The 18,633-nt window shown below is 36.5% G+C and overlaps 1 protein-coding gene across 1 annotated transcript in view; it reads right to left on the bottom strand.

Annotated features, from left to right (window-relative positions):
• LOC136838433 (ras association domain-containing protein 10-like) overlaps positions 1-18,530 on the bottom strand; it is a 551,306-nt gene extending 532,776 nt beyond the window's left edge. Inside the window, exon 1 of the mRNA XM_067103347.1 lies at positions 18,402-18,530. The gene's annotated coding sequence lies outside the window, so the exon portion shown is untranslated. The remainder of the gene's footprint in view (positions 1-18,401) is intronic.
• Positions 18,531-18,633: the final 103 nt, after the last annotated feature.

Here is an 18,633-nt window from a genome sequence, read left to right as displayed (position 1 = left end):
TTGTTAATTAATACGCTACAAAGACCTCTTAATTCTTATATTTCCTGACATTGTTTGGATATCAACAAAATGTACGGACATCGAGAAGTCAAGAGGCCTTTGTAACTTAATATAAAAATATAATTATCACGTGAATATGACAGTATATTATTATTATTATTATTATTATTATTATTATTATTATTATTACGAAATCTATCTACAAAATCTACGGTGCTGAATCGGTGGGTTTCATTGAACATCTCTGCTGAATTAGGATGAGCAGAAATGATCCAGTGACAAAAGATCTGTCAATCATCAATCAATCATATGGTCACGATTCATCCAAAGCCTCTTCGTCATTCTCGAGATATCATTTTTAACAAATCCACAGGCAGGTCTGAGGCAAAGAACACTACCTATTCCTTAATTCGTCTAAAGAGCTCATAATATATCAGTAATATATTTCAATTCGCGCATAGGCTGGAAAACCTAAAACTTATTTTTGAAGGTAAACTAATTACAAGAAAACTTAGTCAACTATTATATGGGGAAATTTATGTCCAAATAGAGAAACTGGTCTTTATTATATGCATTACATGCATGGAGAGAGAGAGAGAGAGAGAGAGAGAGAGAGAGAGAGAGAGAGAGAGAGAGAGAGAGCAACAAACAGACATTTTCAAATGAGTGTTTTTAAGAGAGAGAGAGAGAGAGAGAGAGAGAGAGAGAGAGAGAAAGCAAACGTACAAATCAAACAAAAAATCGCGACCATCAAGTTCACAGAGGACATTAAAATAGGTTAGGGCGTGAGGCTTCCTCGTGGGTGGGTAGTGGGAGGTTGGGGGCGGGCGGGATGGCGGGGCGTTTCGCAGGATTTATCTGAGAATAGTCAAATTTACTAAGGGCTTTTAGCATAACCGGTTAACGCTCCCTTCTCCCCCCTCCCGTACCTCTCTCTCTCTCTCTCTCTCTCTCTCTCTCTCTCTCTCTCAAACGCACACACACACGTTAAATTCTCATTTTCATAATAATTTTTTCTCTCTCACAAGCCCTCTAAAAAAAGTTTGCTTTAGATTTACATAATCGCCCACTTTCTCTCTCTCTCTCTCTCTCTCTCTCTCTCTCTCTCTCTCTCTCTCTCTCTCTCTCTCTCTCTCTCTTACACGCACGCATGCACAGAAAAACACGTTAGGTTTTTTCATAATTTTTTCTCACTCACACCAAAAACAAAATCAGCTTTAGCTTTACTTAACCGGCGCCCCCTCCTCTCTCTCTCCTCTCTCTCTCTCTCTCTCTCTCTCTCTCTCTCTTCCGGCGTTGTATCACAGATGTTGCAAATCTTTCCCATTTACATATCTGCATTTCATGATAGCGCGAGGACTGAATGACCCGGGATGGATTGCAGGAGAGAGAGAGAGAGAGAGAGAGAGAGAGAGAGAGAGAGAGATTCTGAGATTAATGCTAAGAACTTCTTGACTGGAATGAAATCACATAAACAGGATCGTGAAAATCTATGTATGATTGCACAATGGTCTACTTTCATGACAATCTGACTGAAATCCTTCCAGTCATGTAGAAGGTGCTACAATGACAATTGTGATAGTCAGAGTGACGGACAAACACGGGATTAAAGTAACTGACAGATAAGCTTGTGTATGATGGGGTACATCGTAAAAATCTAAGACAGATAAACAGTTAAAGGAAGGGGAAAAACAATAGTTCCCCTCAGATCTGTCCGTAGGGGACTCAGTAAGAAAAAATAAGATGAAGGATAAGACTGAGAATCTAAGAAATTTTGTCAAGAAGCATTTTCTTCTTCGATTTAACAGCCTAAGCCGGAACTTCTCTTTGGAGAAAAAATAACCTGCTGGACTTCTCTTTAAAGAAAAAAAAAAAACTATCATTAAAAAAAAAATCAATTGAGCAACTGTGAGTCGGTAAAAGAATTTTCCCTCCGACAAATGACCCAATAATTTTTTGTCAGTTTAGTTTTGTCAGTTTACATATAACCGAATGAATGAGGCAGTTGACAGCTGCTTCTGATTTACCTACAGGAGCCATCCGATCTTAGAAGAGAGTGTTTTTGCTAGAAAGAAGAAAAATGGCTGTTTAAAAAAAAAAAAATACAATAACGTATTCAGCGTGGCGTGCTGACCTCTCCTCGAACATTTGGTTTGCTGAGTATTTAAGGTCCACCAAATATGGCCTAATAACAAACCTCAGCGCGAGCGTCATCCAAATAAAGAGAAAAACAAAGAAAACCGCTACGGCTTAAAGCAAGGTCTCTCTCTCTCTCTCTCTCTCTCTCTCTCTCTCTTCTCTCTCTCTCTCTTCCTCTTTCCCTCCCTCAATCTCTCTCTCTCTCTCTCTCTCTCTCTCTCCTCTTCCCTCCTCTCCTCTCTCTCTTCTTTCCTCCTCAATCTCTCTCTCTCTCTCTCTCTCTCTCCTCACTCTCTCTCTCTCTCTCCTCTCTCTCTCACGTCAATCAATAAGATCATCTGGGTACGAATATAAACGGACGGCTTTTTACAGTAAAATGAAACATACACCTGCCAATTTGACTCGCTGTAAATGGCCTGCTGTTCGTAAATGAAATTCGCTTGCACTGTTCACTTGTCCTAATCTATATGAAGATCCTATGAAAACAAATATGACGAATCAAAACGAATTTTCTTGATTTTTTCTATATTTTATAAATAATTAGATGGTCGTTCTTGATCCACGAGAATGGTCTACTTTTCATCGTCTTACATTTCTATAAAAGACTCGAGTGACCTTTACTGACCTGTGTTTTCCTTTTGATGCAATCAATTGGCGGATTCTTTTAGGATGGAAAAATAGAGTTATCTTTTACCTATGTTTTCATGTCGATGAAATCAGTTGGAGATTCCGTTATGACGAAAAGAGAAAAGCTATCTGCGAGAACGACGTAAGTATTAAAAATTAACAAAATCAGATCAATATCCAAGACGCCAGGGAAGATTAAAGAAAAATAAACTCCAAAATGAATTCAAAAGAATTTTGCAACCTACGAGCACCTACCACAAATATTTAGCACTTTCTGCTAACCAGCTCTTCCACCGCCGCATAAGCAGTTATATAACAGCCTCCTTGCAATTTTCTGCGCTATAAATCTTAGTGATAAAATCTGGAGTAGATTTACTATCGGAAATATTAACAAAAAACCACTCAAACTACCAGGAAGCACAAAACAATGAAATAATGCTAACTATAATATGCAAAGCAAAAAAACTATGAAACTTAAAACAAAGAATGAAATAACAAAAATAAATATAAAGCAATGAAAAATGACTTACTAATTAAACAGTGCAATTAAATCAATTACTGAATGCAAAATGTAAACAGCTAACTAGCGATAGCTTTAGATACAGGACGATGAAATAATCAATAACAAACAATTACAAAGCCATGAAATAGCAACTGCAGCTAAATACAAAGCAACTAAATACAGCTACGGTACTCTATGCAGAAGCCGACGAACGCACAAATTGCTTGTACAGGTTTATACCAAGGAGTCACGTCACTTCTTCAGTCGGCGTTGTCTTTGCTTGTTTGTTTGTTTGTTTTTAGAGGGAGAGGGGGGTGTCAGTCCTTCAGTAGTTATTTTTTGGGTGGATCATTCTTTTCTGGGGGGGAGAGGCCCCCTTTTTTTTTCTCTCCACCAATGGTATTTTCATAGACAGGTTCTACAGGAGAAAAGTGGGTCATTTACTGCTGTTCTTATGCTCGGACGAGTTCGCTTGACATATTCTTTCTCTCGAAGCCTTTTGGTCAAGGGGCTCCGGGTTGGCATGGGACGAGGTACTTGTCGCTTGACAAGTTGCGAGAGGAAGAGTTGTTTTTCTTTTTTTCCAGCGTTCATTTTATTATTATTATTATTATTATTATTATTATTATTATTATTATTATTATTATTATTATTATATTAATCACAGACACTCCCACTGTAAAGAGGATTGGGCGAGTTAAAACCTGCTTGCTCCAGCATGCAGTATGAGAACAAATATTATATATATATATATATATATATATATATATATATATATATATATATATATATATATATATATATATATATATATGTATACATATATATATGATTATATATAATATATAATTATATATATATATATATATATATATATATATATATATATATATATATATACATATATATATATGATATATATATATATAATTATATATATATATATATATATATATATAATATATATATATATATATATATATATATATATATATATATATATATATTCACAAACATTAAGCCCCAAATTTCGTTCCGCATCCAACTCATTATTTATATTTGCGAATAAAAAAAGTCCCGGTGTTTGTGACAAAAATTCATATAAATATGTATATATGTGTGTATGTATGTATGTATGTATGTATGTAATATGTATGTATGTATATACGTGTGTGTGTATGTATGTATGTACGTGTACTCAACATCCTGTTGAACATCTGAGATACGAACGTGTAAAAGAAAATAGACTACACATTCCTTGCAACATCAAAAGCGTCCGCATGAGAAGACCTGCTCCTTTTAAGCCCATCCCAATTACGAGAGGAGACCCGGAGCAACAATTGGGCTGAAACAGTTAAAAGCTGTTTTAGGGCATCGTAGGCCTACCCGCTGTCACCTAATACGGCCATGGTTCATTAGAAATGGGCGACTACTTTCACGCAAACTTACGAGAAAACAAGTAAAAAAGGCGCTGGAAGGTTCTTTGGCGCAATCGAGTTTTCTGTACAGCCGCTAGAGCGTATAACCAAGGCACCGAAAATAAATCTATCTTTCGGTGGTCTCTGTATATTGCTGTATGAGCCGTGGCCCACGAAGCTCTCAGCCAGCCGTGGTGGCCTGTGTTGTTGCGTTGCCAGAGGCACGATTATGGCTAACTCTAACCTTCAATAAAACAAAAACTACTGAGTCTAGAGGGCTGCAATTTGGTATGTTTGATGAGTGGAGGGTGCATGATCAACATACCAATTTACAGCCTTCTAGCCTCAGTGGTTTTTAAGATCTGAGGGCGGACAGAAAAAGCGCTGACAGAAAAAGTCCGGACAGAATTAAGTGTGGACGGACAGACACAGCCAGCACAATAGTTTTCATTTACAGAAAACTAAAACTAAGTAATGATTGTTGCGGTTTTCAAGTGGAAAGAATCCATCACAATTTTGGACATGAAATGCTTTCCTGATGATGTTACAATGACTGACTAAATTCCTTATTGGTGGTGTCATAATAATGAAAGGAATTCTCGTAGAGGCACTTTATAATGAAGGGATGCCTTCCTTTCAGGAATGAATTTATCAATATCAAAATAGCGGATAAAATTCCTTATTTGCAGTACCGTAATAATGGGAGAAATTCTTGAGGAGACATTTTCTAACGAAGTGATTCCTTCTTCTAAGGAGTGAATTTACAATTTGGGTGAGACTCAATAACAAAATACCAGCTGGTTGTTCAGAGTAGCAGCGCTCTTATAAATCCATTCATAAGAAATATCTTATCAAAACACTAATTATCATTATCTCCTTACTGAATCCAGGAAATATAAATTTCTTGATTCAGCGACATCAATAAGAAGAAGTTAACATTTAGCCTCACAAATAAAGACAGGGAAGATTAATTGTCCCGACTCAGTTTTCCTATTGCCATACTTGTCATCCAATTTTGAAAGATAATTATCAGAAATATCACTTGTTCAGCGTAGGAATGAAGTTAAATGAACAAAAAGTTTACCCCCTTGGACTGCGTGACCTTGAAAAAAATTCAGTCATTAACACTTTTCAAATGGTTCATTTTCCATAAAGAAAAAATACATCAAAATTATCAAAATATAAAATTTCAAAACGAAGAGGTCATACTGCAGTAAAATTTCGGATACCTCTCTCTCTCTCTCTCTCTCTCTCTCTCTCTCTCTCTCTCTCTCTCTCTCAATGAACCTACGCCGATAAAAGCCAGTTTTGAAAACTGCTGTTTGTGGTTTCGCATCTAACCAAAACAAACAAAAAATGAAGAACATAAAATCTCTCTGGGTACGTTTCTGACCTCCTATCGTTCGCGTCTGCTAGGGTTTCAGTCTCTCTCTCTCTCTCTCTCTCTCTCTCTCTCTCTCTCTCTCTCTCTCTATATATATATATATATATATATATATATATATATATATATATATATATATATATATATATATATATATATATCTATCTATATATTATATATAAATATATATATAATATATATATAGGTACATATACAGATCATATATTCATGTATATATATATATATATATATATATATATATATATATATATATATATATATATATATATATGTATATAATACATACATATTTACACATTATATATATAAATATAAAATTTTGTGTCTGTTTTGACCAAGAATAAACTAGTATCTCTGCCTCTTCTTCTTCTTCTTCTTCTTCTTCTTCTTCTTCTTCTTCTTCTTCTTCTTCTTCTTCTTCAACCTTTTATCAGACTTCACGTGATTCTAATGGGCACTGACGGTGCTGAAGAATCCAGTTGCGCCCAAGAAAAATGTTGAACACCGCTTTAGCTGGAAACTCCTCAGAGCTTCAGAGAAAACACTTAACACACTTGCTGAATATCCGCCTCTTTATAAATTCGACGAGCTGAAGATTATTTATGCAGATTTTTTAAATATATACAAATTATTTATGTGTCATTGTAATGCAAGAAAGCGACTTGTATATAGTGCTCCAGAATTAACGCTTTATAGTGTCATGAAATAATAAAATATCTGGATAATTTCTCCTTTATAATTGGGGAGATTATTTACATTGTGAAAATTCTTTCTAAAGATACTGAACGTGTAATAATCACATTTCCTGGATAGTAAGACAGAAAGATGCAAGGGCATATATTCCCTTTATGGGCTCATTCTACAACTTGGCATGAATCGTAATTCCCTATAGAGGATACCACTCTTGGTGGTATTCCTGATATAAAGAATTCTACCTAACCTATAACCGTACTCTCACTTCATGTCTAACCCTCCTAGATTTATGGAAGAGATTATTCTCTTCTGCCCACACTATTTCTGATGCTGATATTGAAGGAAGATCGAAAAGGCGTTACTACTTTTTAGTTTTCTATAAAAGAAAACTGTTGCGCCGGCTTTGTCTGTCCGTCTGCACTTTATTCTGTCCGCACTTTTTTCTATCCGCACTATTTCTATCCGCCCTCAGATCTTAAAAACTACTGAGGCTAGAGGGCTTTAAATTGGTATGTTGATCATCCACCCTCCAATCATCAAACATACCAAATTGCAACCCTCTAGTCTCAGTAGTTTTTATTTTATTTAAGGTTGAAATTAGCCATAATCGTGCTTCTGGCAACTATATAGGATAGGACACCACAGGGCAGTGGTTAAAGTTTCATGGGCCGCGGTTCACGCAGCATTATACCGAGACCACGGAAAGGTAGATCTATTTTCGTTGGCCTTGATTATACGCTGTAGCGGCTGTACAGAAAACTCGATTGCGACGAAGAAACTTCGACCGAGTTTTTACGTTTCACCTGTGATGCAAATACCAGCATTCCTCTTTCCCAATGACTGCATCGGGATAAAATAGACGTATGGGAGTAAAAACAAATCTGAACACTTAAAAATCCATCAAATCTGATGTTACTTAAGCCTGCTACACTATCAGGCCTAATCTACATCACATTTTTTTTCTCGCCATTTAAAAAATATTATGCTTTCTGAACAACCTTCTCTACAGCGTCCTTTCGGCCCATGTCTGCAACCCTTTTCCATTCTTTTTACTATACCTCCATTGGTATTCTCTTTCTTCCATCTTACAGTCCTTTCCTGACAGTTGTTTCAACATTGTTTTCAGCGCTGAATGACCTCTTAGGTCCCGGCGCTTGGCTTTGGCCTAAAATTTTTTATTCCTATTTCAATTCCTGTCTTGAATATATTGTACCATATACCCACTTGTACGTACAAGGTCATTATTCAAATTCCAACTCCAATTCCTGTTTTGTATATATTGTACCATATACCCACCTGTACGTACGATGTAATTATTCCAACTCCAATTCCTGTCTTCTATATATTGTACCATATACCCACCTGTACGTACAAAGTATTTATTCCAACTCCAATTCCTGTCTTGTATATATTGTACCACATACCCACATGTAAATACAAGGTAATAATTCAAATTCCAACTCCAATTCCTGCCTTGAATATATCGTACCATTTACCCACCTGTACGTACAAGGCAATATCAAACTCCAACTCCAATTCCTGTCTTGTACATATTTGTACCATAGACCCACCTGTGCGTACAAGGTAATTATTCAAGTTCCAACTCCAATTCCTGCCTAGACTATACTGTACCATATACCCACCTGTAAATACAAGGTAACACTTATTCAGATTCCATTCACTTTCACGCACTGTAAACAGCCTACATAAATCCAAGTTCTCACGACCCTTGAATCACACACACACAAATCTTCTTACAGTCTACAACTTCAAAGACAACTGTACAATTTAACTGCTGAATCACGTAATGCAACAGTCGTATGGAAAGAACAAGAATGTGATCTCGTAGTACTATACGACCGAGAAAAAACCTGCTGGACTACAAAGTAATGTTTTTTTTTTTTCTTTTTCTTCCTAGTGATATAAACCAGCAAGCCCACATGATCCCTTCCGCGGCCACAGGACGCTGTCCAAAGGGCGTGGTCCTTGAAGGTCGGGTATATATGGGTATATGTGCCCACAGGTAGCTTCTGAATACGATTCATGTTGGTGGTGTTATTGACATAAATTAATAGACTATGTCATTATTTTTCATATCTTTTTCCTTCTGAAGGGGTAGCACCAGAAGGATGAATTTTCCGGAGAGAGAATAGAATAGGATAAAGGATTTAGGCCAAAGGCCAGGCGCTGGGATCTGCGAGGTCATTCAGTGCTGACACGGAAACTGACAGTAAAATGGCGTGAAAGGTGTAACAGGAGGAAAACCTCGCAGTTGCGCTATGAATCAATTGTTAGGAGAGGGTGGAAAGGAAGATGGAAGAAAGAGAATACGAACGGAGGTACAGTCAAAGGAATGAAAGGGGTTGCAGCTAGTGGCCGTAGGGACGCTGCACTAGCTAACCCCCTATGGGATTCACAGTTTCTCAAAAAGCCTTCAGGGGGGTGAGACTGCTAGCCCCAAGCCTATTTATCTTGGCTCAAACACATGCTGATACCCATTTAAATCTGGGCAAACAGGCGAGCTATAGGCCGGGTGCGATCTCAAGACTTAGCAAACGAGAGCTGACTGAAGAAAAACTGACGGAGGAGAAATTCAATTAAAACGTACAAAACCAATCACCATATGGTTAGGCTTATCTGTGACAATGACTAAGTCGAATTGTCAAGGATACACGACCACAAGCATAAGGCGACGAAATTTAAAGGAGCCTGACAGGGTGAAAATCAAAGCACATAAAGATATGTGACAAGGGCAAAATTCAACTATATTACGGGACATGACATTTGCAAACTGTATATAATGGTGTGTGACAATGACAAGATCAAACTATATATAAGGGTGTAGAGAGTTGCATCATCAAACTATATTACGGGTCTGATATAATGGAGTCTGATAATTGCAAAATATATGCGGACGTTTGCCAGTTGCACAATAAAACTGTGTAAGGGGTTTATAAAAATTGCGTCATCAGGTTATAGAATGGAGGTGACAGTGGGAAAAAGAAACTACATAAGGTTTTAATATAATGGAGTCTGATAATTACAAAATATGAATACGGACGTTTGCCGGATGCACAATCAGACTTACAAGGGTTTATAAAAATTTCATCATCAAATTATAGAAGGGTGAGTGACACTAGGAAAAGGAAACTGTGTAAGGTTTAGGCATAACAACAAAATCAAGCCACATTAAAGTATGTGACAACATCAAAACTATTATAAAGTATAGCAAATACCTCAATGGTTATCTGGCAAGTCTAGAACCAGGATACACAGGGAAGTCAGAAAATGGCCAAACGAAGATCATGCCTAAATGCATGGCAGTGGCAAAGTGAGACTTATACAGGCCAAAAAATCAAGCAACAAGGGCAACTTCTCCAAGAACAACTTCCCTCATAAGCGAGGCACTTTCTCCAAACTAAGCGAGTAGGAGGTTATTGTAAGGGCCCCTAACATGCTTTCCTCCAGGGCGGACACCTTGAACTGGTTCGTGAAGGTAATTGCAAATTGCCAATTGGCAGTGTGATCTTGGGAAGTGGAGAGAGAGAGAGAGAGAGAGAGAGAGAGAGAGAGAGAGAGAGAGAGAGAGAGAGAGAGAGAAGCTAATAAGGAACGAGAACATTGGTTAATCCACTGAACTTTGAGCACCAATTATGATCCTCTTCCTCCTCCTCCTCATTCATCTTCCATTTCCTTTTATTCTTCCTCCTACAATTTACTTCCATACCCACCTTCATTCGTTTTTCGTCACCTCCGCTTCACACACCTTTCTCCTGACTAAGCATTTAAGTGCAATTGCACAACTTTCCCACAACATTGAGCAACTATATCAACTGCATTTAAACTGCATCCTCTTATCACATATAAATGGGATACACACCATGCCCACATAAATTCGTAGAATGAAAATAAACACATTCGAGAACAATCAGTCACAGATAAAGAGAGATAATCGCACGGAATCTCAAGTTTCTGCAATATTAGACGATTCACTGGTACGCCACGTGAAGCACACTATCAATTAGCATGTCAGTAACGATAACTGGCTTTCAACAACGACATGATTTTGGTCAAGGTCCATCAGATAAATACAGAAGATATTAAGAAGCATTTTCCAAGAGACTCAAAAGCATATAGCAATTTACATTAAGTTACGAAAAGCATCAATAACTTATTCACGTTTATTCAAAGAAAAGATCCCTAACCAACGCATTACAAAACCTATATAACCTATTTCTAAAATTAACAATAAAGACCACATTTTTAAAGACTGCTCTCTATTAAAACTAAGGGACGCTTCCTTGATAAGACTACCAGTATCTCCCACAGTACCCCCAAAACGACACTTTCAATTATATATTGCAGAGACTATCCAAGTTTTCAAGACTACCTACTGCAATCACTCATACCGATCTCAGTCTTACTGGCAAAACTAAAACCAACATTATTTTCTAAAGAAAAACTACAGTAAAAGCAAAACACCGCCTCATTTTCAAGACAATGTATTGGTTCACTTCAATTTATCAGGAAAACAGTGTCTAGCGGTCATATGCAAGCACGTGGACTCATTTGAGAGAGAGAGAGACAGAGAGAGAGAATCGTAGGCTAGCATATGCTTCTATACCTGTTAGTCAAAGGCGACCTTAAACTAACGTGTCTCTCTCTCTCTCTCTCTCTCTCTCTCTCTCTCTCTCTCTCTCTCTCTCTCTCTCTCTCTCTCTATTCTTTTTTGTAATCTTTAGGCACTTTTATTGGCCATAAACATCCCAAATCCATTTATTATCAGGGACCCCGGTTTTCCTTTCAATTTCTTCGCTTATGTAAGTGTACCCAAAGTTGCCACAGAGAGAGAGAGAGAGAGAGAGAGAGAGAGAGAGAGAGAGAGAGAGAGAGAGAGAGAGAGAGGCATCAACAAAAGGCTGAGAAGAAAATCTCTTATCTCTCTCGGAGAGAGATAGTTTGAATGAATCTAACTGATACAGACGAGTTATGTAATATAAATATACAGTAGTTCATCTACAGGTTATACAAAACTACAGCATGTAGACAAAATAGAGTACAAAATACAATACGATACAAAAGAACGATTGAACATACACTCAATACATTACTGTTAATAATAATAATAATAATAATAATAATAATAATAATAATAATAATAATAATAATAATAATAATAATAATCACTGGAAGTCTCTCCATGCTTCAGTTTTCCCCAGACATTCATAGCAGTTCACCGGGTTGTTTCTGTTTTATTTTTAACATTAATACCCGAATATAAGTGAAGGCTGAATTTTTTTGCTTACTGAAATATATATAAACGTACAATACATAGCCAATATGGATATACATTAATTGGAAGCTCCCTGGTGTCGTGACATCAAAGGTAATATACAGTATACATATATATATATATATGTATAAGTGAATCACGAGGATATGGAACGTGATGAATGTATAAATAAGGGCAAATGCCACGAAGGAAAATTGAAACAACGGAGTGGTTACTAGGCCTTTCGACACACGGTCCTTTACTGGCAGACTGATGAAAAATATAAAAATAAGTTTACAAGAAAGCTCGTATAATTGACAGATGACGTACAGAAATCCCTGAGGGTTGGGATTATAAGGAACAGATACACCTGGAATCCAACGCAGTTGAAGAATTAGTGGACCTACCAAAACAAAGGTAAATCTTTTGAGAGGTTTTACAAAGTGTTAGGCCCAACTGGTCAGCTGATTGCATATTTATAAAAGTGCAAAGCGTTGTCTCCTTTTGGTAAACATTAACAATTTTTGCAAAATGAAGTTTCAGAAAAACTGTTAAACATACGAATACACAGAAAACATATATAAGGTAACTGATTAGTAATTAAGTCAGTGATTGTATCTTTAAGGTCATTCTTGAACACATCAGCAGGTGTCACATGAGCATTAAGGTTTCTGCTACCTAGATAAAATCTCTTATTATTACTGCTCCCAAGATATTTTACAATAAAGCAAGTTATTCGTAAAGAGCGAGCATTTGTTACAATTATTCTACACACACAGATGTATATACACATATACATATATAGGCTAGTTTCAGAGAGATAAATCATTTAAACATTTAAGTAATTCAAGGACTTCCTCACTCCCTTAGTTCATGGAGACATACCAAGTTACCAGAAAGGCAAGGTTCAATCATTATTCCTAATAATTGAAACTTGCCTTGTCGACTCATGGAAAACTTCATCCATATGATTCTTCCCTATATACTTTCTTCACGTTATTTCTGTACTAAAAGAATTAAAATCCTTTAACTAACGTCTTTGAACATAAAATGAAATTAAGCCTTAAACGGACCAAAAAAAAAAAAAATGCCTGTGACTAGCAATGACATTACAAAAACCAAGGTTCGAGTTCTCTTAAGACGTCTTAGGAGTCAAGTGTAGGAGGCCATGGGTCACACTGAGGCCAGCAGGTCACAAGTTGGGTGACGAACATTAACCGTTCCTATCAAGAGCATAAATAAACAGACGGACAGATAAACAACTAAGTAAATAAATAAACATACAAATTCAAGCACTTCAAACAAAATATAAAAAAAAAGCCCACATTCTTCCAAGAGAGAGTAGATCACGGGGTTCCAGCTCCCAGTCTAGACAACCCCGACCTATAACAATCTAATGTCTAATGAGAGAGAGAGAGAGAGAGAGAGAGAGAGAGAGAGAGAGAGAGAGAGAGAGAGAGAGAGAGAGAGAGAGGAGGGGTAGGGGGATGAGTACAAGCAAGCAAGATTAGCCTAGTGCAAGGGTCATTATACCACTAAACAACGAATTTAAACGGTAAAAGAAATAATATTAGTTGTAAACTTAAATTTTCCAAATAGAGTATGTCTTACCAAAATGCTGTACAGTGAACACAGTTTACAGATGATTCTGTAAAGATTTGTAAACAGTGCACACTGTAAAAAATATGAGGATTATTGTAGTAATGTTACGAGTAAAATTAAAGAAAAATTACTATACAGTATATCTATATATATACACACATATACATAATATGGAATCCCCCAATCACAGTCACAACACATCACAACAACAATGCCACAAAAACGTTTAGAGGGAAAACAGAGGAGAGAGAGAAAGTGTATGGTTGATCGGGAGAGGGGAAGGGCAAAGAGAGAGAGAGAGAGAGAGAGAGAGAGAGAGAGGTGGGAGAGAGAGAGAGAGAGAGAGAGAGAGAGAGAGAGAAAAGACACAGAGAGAGAACGAGGGGAAAAAAACACCAATTAAACCAAACCGGTTGGCCATTTATCTAAACTTTCAATTAAATGTCAGAAATCGTCTGTTAAAAGTCCATCTGAAAGGAGGCAACCAGTTTTCATGCAATCGTACCCGGGGATTTTTCTCTTTTTTGTCGTTCTTTTAGGTTTATGTTTATCCTTCTTCTTTTTTTTTTTTAATTCCTAATCCCTGATCCTAAGCGTGGCCAAACGGATGTGCCCCACAAGTTTGCAAACGACTGCTGCAGATAACGTGAGTTCAGTTCTCTCTCTCTCTCTCTCACTATATATATATATATATATATATATATATATATATATATATATATATATATATATATATATATATATATATATATATATATATATACATACCTACATACGTATAGAGTACATGTACATATATTCGTATTATATATATAGGCCCATATATATATATTATAATGTATATGTATTATGTATATGGTGTAACTGAAAATCTTCTGCACACGAACACATGACTTTGAATGATACTGTAGAGTCTGATTCTAGATTTCAGACATAGGCATTTGTTGTTTTGGTACAATACACATAAACTTCCATCTAGAGAGAGAGAGAGAGAGAGAGAGAGAGAGAGAGAGAGAGAGAGAGAGAGAGAGAGAGAGAGAGGAATATTCTGTCTCATTTTTTTGAGTCCCAGAGTAAGAATTAGAGAAGGCAAGTCCTTTCAGTTTTGCTAATAAAATGTCCCGTCATTTTTAAATTATGGTATACTGCACTGTTTCCTTCCAGTGCCATGCCTTGAACATATATATATATATATATATATATATATATATATATATATATATATATATATATATATATATATATATATATATATATATATATATATATATATACATATATATATATATATATATATATATATATATTATATATATACATACATATAGCTGTGTATGTGTTATGTATGTGTGACAACCTCAAGCTACAACATTACAAGCCTATGTCCTCTAAAGTAGTATAAAGTAACGAAATTAAATAACTTCCATTTATTTACGTGATGGAACTAGGAAAAAAACACTGCATAAACCAAGTGGGATCTCCAGTGTAAATACAGAGACTAAGAGCAACCGCCATTATACATAATGAATTACATGCAATAATACGTTTTAATTACACCGTTTAAACATGTATAGCAAAACCTAGATTACCATAAAACCCATGTAGGAAAACGCTGAGGGTTACAACAAATACGAACAGCAACTACATTCACTTTATTACAGGTTCGAAAATAGCTCAACAGATGTGCAGCCTGCTGCTACTAGCCCGGCAGCAACTTGAAGGAGGGGGAGAGAGAGGAGGTGGGGAGGGTGGGGGGGAGAAGATAGGAAAACCTGCCAAGGATCTTCAATGTACACATAAACACACAACCCGCATGGACTCTGCAAAAGGGGAAGATCCAGTGTCTTGTTAAGCTTCCTTTTGTCGAGACCGAGTTGCTGGATCATCCCGGGACAATCGTATCATGCCAAATAGATTCGCCTGGTCTCTTCTGCGTTCGTCCGTGCCTGAGGAATATGACCAGTCGGCAAGAGAACAAAAAGAAGAAGATGGAGAGATGCGGAGAAAAATAATGCAGATCATGTGAATCGGCCTAGAGTTGCCGGGAACACCACAGATCGCCTACATCGGCCTAGCGAACTGCTGATTTTAAAAACGAAAACCATTCAAAATCCAGCCGAATGATCAAGTCAAAACACTGCCCACCAGAAGTCCGAGGTGTTCAAGAGACGAAAATATGAAAAACGGCTCGAATTCCAGCCGAATAATCACATTAGAACATCGCCTATCAGAGGAGTGAGGTGTTCAGAGACGGAGCAGGAAATAAAAGACCAATTTCTGAATAAGCCAATCTAATCTCTCTCTCTCTCTCTCTCTCTCTCTCTCTCTCTCTCCTCTCTCTCTCCCGCGAGAGAGCTCAATCTCCCGAATGGGATACGAAGGATAAAAGCAGAACAAGTCCTACAACTTCCTCGCTTACGCACCCGGACCAAAATGGTCAACAGAGAAAGGGAAGAAGAAGGATAATGACAGCGGGCAAGGACGAGTGCATGTGAAGAGAAAGATGGCAAACGGAATTTATATGTATATATATATATATAGATATAGATATATGTATATATATATATGTATGTATATGTATGTATACATATATATATACATATACATTATCACTGCTTTTACAAGCTCTCTCGTTCCACATCCTTTTAAATATAGGATTTACAAGTGAAAATATAGGATTTACAAGTGAACATGCATAATTCTATATACTTTATACACAGATGTCTCAAATGTTATGCCTCACAAACAACTAACTAATATCGGTTTCTATACACCTTGGGAGCAACGTACACCAAACGAGAATTATAAGGTAATTGCACCTCCCCTGACAAGGATTCGAACCTTTGTCTTTTTTTTTTTGAAACTCAAGTGACCACCTATCTATTTATCTCTTGATGGCCGAGTGGATAAGTCACTGTCACGCATTTCGAACCCAAAGGGCAGGTTCGAATCACCCCCTGGGTAATGCATTTAAAAACAATTCTCTTTTGAAGTTATTCCTAAGGTACAAAGAATTATAGAATAAAGGAGCGAATGTAATTTTACATTTGAAAGTACAAAATGTCTTGTGATAAATTAGTGTCTAACTATTATACATGACATATGAGTTGTGTTGCGTGTTTGTAATCCTTCCATATGTTACGGAGAAGCTACGGAGACAGTACACTGCTCGGTCTACTAGTCAAGTGTGGTGACGTTCCTTGAAAACCTGAATATATTAAATGCAACAACAGCCATAACTACAACAACTAGACTTCACAACCAAGGAGGTGCATTTAGGTGAATACTCTATTAGCAATGGTTGCCTTTTTCGAATATATACTTTATATATTTCACTGCGCATATCAAATCCTTCTGGAGTAAACGGACGATTCGGCTGTCAGTAATGTCATTAGAACTCTCTCTCTCTCTCTCTCTCTCTCTCTCTCTCTCTCTCTTACCACTAACGTAGACATAAACAGTTTATATCCAAACTACATGGGCAAAAGCGAACAAAACCAATACGCGTATTAATATACATTCTAAAAACCAATTGTTAATTTTTCCGTACCTACGAATGCTCCTTAAACCTTAAAAGACTGGCATACGTGTCCTTCACGCTGCATTTTAATTTTAGTAAAATAAAAACAAAGCAACGAGTCTTCTCATTACAGACATAGGCCTACGCAAGGAAATGCTAATATGAACTAAAGTCAAGGGGGTAATTATATGGGCTCTAACGTGGGACTCCTCATCTTAACCTTCCTCTATAGGCTATAAGTGTTCATAACTATATGTATAGGTATACATGCAGACTATATATATATATATATATATATATATATATATATATATATATATATATATATATATATATATATATATATATACATATTACACCTATAGCTTATAGAGAAAGGTTAGATGAGTCCTATGGTAAAGCCTACATATAATTACCATGTTGAGTTTTACATATATATATATATATATATATATATATATATATATATATATATAATATATATATATACATATATATACATATATACTATATATTTATATATATATATATATATATATATATAGTTAATTATAATGTGCACAGCAAACTATCATTAATCCAAAGAATCTTTGAGGGCATAATTATATAAATAAAATATTGATGGCCTAAAAGACCGCACTCATTAACAATGTTTGCACTCCCCCAAGAGGCAAAGAGTACATAAGCCTAAAGACACGTAAATAAAAAAAAAAATAACAGCCCTAATGTCGGACGTCCCGAACCAACCAAATCGGTTCAAGTTCATTTGATCCCATTTGAGTTCTTTGGTGTCTATCAGAACTTCATTTGGGGCCCACGTAGGCCTAACCAACGTGAGGGCATCAAGATTTTAGAAGAGACGTAACAAGAGTCAAGGCAACGCCCTCTCTCTCTCTCTCTCTCTCTCTCTCTCTCTCTCTCTCTCTCTCTCTCTCTCTCTCTCACACACACAGTGTTGGGTTAAAATTTCTCTCCATCTGTGTATCATTGCTCCCCTGAAATAGATTTCTCTCTCTCTCTCTCTCTCTCTCTCTCTCTCTCTCTCTCTCTCTCTATTTCAGTGCCGGGTTAAAATTTCCCTCCATCTGTGTATCATTGTTCTCTTGAAATTGATTTCTCTCTCTCTCTCTCTCTCTCTCTCTCTCTCTCTCTCTAGGCCTGACCTCCAATTACTCAACGAGCACAAGAAAATCACTATTTTTTTTTTTTAATTCTCGACTTACCTTTGATGTTGACGCTTTTAAATCTGTGTTGTTGAATTGCAAAAAGACTTCGCAACACTGCTGCACAGTTTTGCAGAATGACACTGATATCCTCTGCAATTTAATCCAGACGCGAGTTTTGTTTTGAATTCAGTTCAACACATTCACAATTTATACTACCTCTCGTTCAAGTAACATTGCAACAAACTCCACTAATAAAGGACGATATTATACCAGCGCCTTTATTTTTTTT

The sequence above is a fragment of the Macrobrachium rosenbergii genome, chromosome 5 (genome assembly GCF_040412425.1).
Source record: "Macrobrachium rosenbergii isolate ZJJX-2024 chromosome 5, ASM4041242v1, whole genome shotgun sequence".
Classification (NCBI taxonomy): Eukaryota; Metazoa; Arthropoda; class Malacostraca; order Decapoda; family Palaemonidae; genus Macrobrachium; species Macrobrachium rosenbergii.
The sequence above is the reverse complement of the archived record's forward strand: the minus strand, read 5'-3'. Positions and strand labels throughout refer to the sequence as shown.